Source organism: Schistocerca nitens, chromosome 7 (genome assembly GCF_023898315.1).
Source record: "Schistocerca nitens isolate TAMUIC-IGC-003100 chromosome 7, iqSchNite1.1, whole genome shotgun sequence".
Taxonomy (NCBI): Eukaryota; Metazoa; Arthropoda; class Insecta; order Orthoptera; family Acrididae; genus Schistocerca; species Schistocerca nitens.
Genome location: NC_064620.1, coordinates 456,997,832 through 457,002,821, shown reverse-complemented (window position 1 = coordinate 457,002,821; position 4,990 = coordinate 456,997,832).

The window sequence follows — 4,990 nt, the reverse complement described above, 5'->3', positions numbered from 1 at the left end:
CCATAGGGTGAGCTACCCATTCTCAGTTAATGTTCCCAATCCTGCAGTTACGTCCCTAAATCGCTCATCACACTTCATAAGTAATTTGTGAATTTTCCCATTGATGGGGGCCACGTCCAGTGTTCTTTAGTTCTTGTGATGTTTTTTATTAGCCCAAAGTGTCTGCCACAAAGCGAACGGTAGAAATTTATGATACAGTAGCGATCAACTCCGTGGGCCAGGTGATCTTGTCTCTGTTCTCCTGACATATGCGATAGCATAGAAATTCGCTTCTCATAGAGTATTCGTGCACCTCCTTTTTTCTTTTGAGTTCCTTCCTCAGTTCTTGCAGCCAGGGATTTGGGTTCTGTTTCACATCCAGATTCCCAGACAAGGAAGGGATCTACCCCAAAACAGTTCCCATCGTTAGAGGTCTTTCTTCTGCTTCTTAATTTTCGTTTTCTCGTTTCTGCCTTCGTTTCCTTTTGTGCCCCTTCGGTCTGGAATATCCCGCTCAAGGTGTCAGAAACCCAACTGTTGTTACCCCTTATGTGGTGCACCTCAAACCGGAAGTCCAGGATTCGAACTACCCACCTGGCGGTCCTACAAATCTTCCTGGGTCTTGTCACCACCCATATCAAGGCCTGGTTCTCGGACTCTAGCATGAACAGTTTGTGTTATAGGTAGAATTTAAAATGTTCCAGTCCGAAGAGTACTGATAAAGCTTCCAATTCATATAGCAAATAACCCCCCTCGGCCACCGTCAACGCCCTACAGGCAAGGGCAACAGGCCACCAGCCCACGTCAATAACTTGGAGCAACACCACAATAATCCCTGAATCCCTCAGTGAGACACATTGGTCTGTAACACAAGCTGTTGTTCAAAATCAGGGAGTGTCAGAACAGGTGCACTGGCCAGCACAATCTTCATGGCCTCAAACAATACCTGCTGACTATCTCTCCAATGGAACCTTTCACCCTTCCAGTGTTGATCCCTGTTAGGGATAAACCTGGAGAAGAAATTGAGCAGTGATGCGAAAGCAGCAGTATATTTCTTATCTTCCAGTAGTGGGAAAGTACCTTAGTACGCCTGTGTTCTACCTGCACCCCTCGAGATGACACTGTGTCCAAAAAAGGAAATCTAATCGTACACCAAATTCACCTTGGCCGGTTTTACATAATGTCCTGCTCCCGCGCAGTGTACTCTAAATACTATTCTAAGATCTTACTGTATACTACTACATCATCCAAGTAATTATAGATTAATTTACCTTGCGGTAACCTAAAACTGCCGCCGCTTCTTGCGAATGTATTAAAAAAGGTACCAGAATGTACAAAATGCCGTCAGTAGCTTCGACTCTCCGCCAACGGCACCTGGTGGTACGTTTTATTAAGGCCGAGTACTTTAAAACACTGCACCCTAGAAAACCAGGTAATAGTACCGATTCCTTGACACCTTCTGGCCTACAGCGTGATAATGTACCACCAGGTGATAGCCTCCCCAACAACCTTAAGCCACTATAAACATGGACGATGCGCAGCGCTAACATCTGATCATTGCTTTTACGTGACTCTCCCATCTTGGATGGTTACAAATGGTAGGGTGACTGCCTGCCAGGGATTTTTTCAGTAAGTTGAGTACGGTACTCTACCCTCCCTGTGACCTCAGTCTGTTCATTATCTCCTCCAGGTAACGCCCTAACATGTCTAACAGTACCCGCAGCTGCTCGCAGTCCAGGTGAGAGATATGAATCTCACCCTCCATCCTCTTCACCACAAACTGCGCTAAGACACTTTCGTTGACATGAAAAAAATTGGATCAGGTTTAAAGTTGAAATGGAGCATCTGGTTAACGTAATTAAACACACAACGCGTTCTCTGGAAGGAATCACACTCCAAAAGGGCTTTGGAGTGCCCACAGTTAACATCATGGGCCAAGATAATTCTTGATATCTAAGATACAATTTCACTTCATTTACGACTGGCACGGGGGTGACGTCCATTGATCTACAATCAGTGACTGACTTTTAAGGTTTACAGATCTTGAAGAATCTCGACAACTTGTACCAACGATAGCCAAGCACGGATATTTTACTTCCAGAGTCTAACAGGGCGCCCATTATTCGTGATTATTCGTAGCCGTGACAAAGAGCAAGTGTGTGTGTTGACTAGTCTTAACGTTGAGACACTTCTTAACCAGGACAGGCAGGCTGCTAAAATAACCTACAACAGAACGTTATCTATTATGCCCAGTTTTCTCCTTGCGTACGGGGAAATTATGTACAACCTGCCATTTCTTATTACACTATAAACGGGACTCTGGACTTGGTTTCTTCTTACCCTTTTAATCTTACCGCTCTATACCTTCACACATCTCGACTGCTTGGCGGTAGTCCTCCCTTTTCATCAGGGAAGTGTTCATTTTCTACATTCAAGTTGCAGGAGTTGAAGGTTTTCTTGAAAATAATACGAGAATTGTCCTCCCGTCTCATTTCCAGCAAGATGTTATTCACTATTTCGGCTTAGAAGACAGGGAGGCACAAGGCCGCCTCCACTGTCCTGACGTACTCACTACATCGGGTGAAAATTTCAGCACGCCGCTGTAAACGATAAAAGAAGCGTGTAACTTGTGGCAACCTAGACCGGAAATCGCACAAGGATGGACCACACTCATTGGCATCGGCGAACCTACTTAACTTTGCCCTAGCCAATTCACAGATGACTTGAAACACTACACTATAAGTCGCTCAGTAGGTAGCAGCCTGATTTTGTGACTTCACTGTTAACCATAATAATTCCGTCAGCTCATTCGAATCAATGGACAAATTGGTGCTTCCCTGACTCAATCCCCATAGTGCATTAGGCAATTTATTAAATAATCACAGCTCTCTAAATACTGAGATAGAATATGTCGGGAATCCGTCCGTGATCAGTAGCCTCTTCTTTCTCACACACCGTCTGACCATCACAGCACTGTCCTCCACTTGCAATTCACTATTCTTCTGATGTACTTGGTCTGCAATTCTCTTGCACTTCTATTCGTGATAGACCAGCCTGAGATCCCTTCCATAATTAGCCACATGATGCAATTTTGCTTGCAGTCCCAACACCTGAGAACGCATTGGAGGAGAATCCCAGAATAACTCAACAACGACCTGCACACGAAAAAAGTAGTTACTATGTAGAGAACAAGCGTTACTTTACTCCACAATAGTGTCTTTCATCACTGTCAAGTGAGGGTCCAATGTCCCTTTCAGCCTCTGTTGTAAGAAGCTTGTGATACCATCCGTAGCCTCGCCAAGTATTCTGAGTTCATACTGGAGCTGTGGTTCAGTAACATAAGATATTTCCAAAATCCGCCGGACTCCACGGAGGTCATTCTTTCAGTTTTCCTGAAACGCAAAACGAAACCACATAGTACACACAAAATTTTCCCATATACGGTATCAGAACCCCATCACGCACACTAACCACATTTTGCTACCACTGATGTGGGACAGGGTAAGTGTGGGGTATGGTAACGTCTTGGCTCATAAATAGCTATAAATATAGCATAAACGATCTTCATTAAACAATAAAATAATTTATGTTATCAAGACGTTAATTACTGTCCTGCAATCAGTACTAAACTGCTATAGGTCTAGACCACTGACGTTCAAGTCTATCAAAGATGAGCGTACGTGATTATTCCAAAGTTCAGGCGTGACATAAAACGGACATTTACCCTAACAGCATTAGAATGTTCAATTTAACAACACGTGACGCATGTCACCTAGGAGAAAAACAAGGCCTTACTTAGACTGAATCAAAGATATAACGTGGTAAATGCCACCTTTAAGAGGACAGAAATTTACTTTAATGTATGCAAAGACAAAATACAAACTAGATTTGATGCACGCCACTTTCAAGGAAACAGAAATTAATTTAAATACAGTACTTTAACCAAAACAATCATGATTTATACACTAACTAGACGTGAGGTGTGGCAACCTTAAAGAATTAGAGTATATTTTTTGCCTGAACAATCTACACACGTGACAGTTATGCAGAATCATGTAACATCGACTAAGCCTCAATAAGATGGAATAACAAAATTTTTAACAACCAAGGCACTGCGATTCTAAGTCACAACAACAATATTCGTTCAATCCAAGGCTAACAAAAAAACGCTCTGTCAAGATATTACAATAACCACTTCTCCACACTGTGGTTGCAGTTGAGTCTGGACAGTAACATACTTCATGTAAACGACAGGTACATAAGTCTTATACAGATCGGTGACAAAGTTAAATAAACGTCATCTGAAACTTATAACGGCAGTTAGTCACGGCTATGTTTTAACAGTAAACAAAGACAATATACAAACGCCACCAGGACCAAAATTGATTTCAGACTCACACACACACGCACACACACACACACACACACACACACACACACACACACACACAGGCAATATAAATCGCAAGATAAAGTAACCACTACACTGGCAGATGCACTTATACTAAGCAGTTCTCATTACTTTAACACTGGCAATGGACAGGAAGGCGAGCGAATTTCACGGCCTTAACAACTACTTATTTCCATATCCGACTTTATAGTGAGCGCTGCGATTCCACAAGTGCGGTAGTAAGTAGCCAGACCTGTTAGCGGCTCCGTCAATACTAATGATGAACACAAATAGAACTACACGTGCCTAAACTCCGAGCTGTACAAGCATCGGCTGCCGCGGCCAGCACACATCAGCCAGTTCATTACAGCAGCACAGCAGAGCTACTCGACACACACGCAACTCACTCCTCTAACCTGCAAACAATGTCTCTCTACGCTGTTCGCTCAGGCCCTCCCGACTTCCCTCCCCGCCACCGGCGCTACCTCCAACGGTGAGCCTGCAGGCAGATACGCTTACTACAGCTGTTATATCAAAAGAGGTGAATCGATATACCCGTCGCACGGTACAATTTTTCCCCACCCCCCTTAATCTCAAACGGATTGTAGGGGTTTAGGTGAT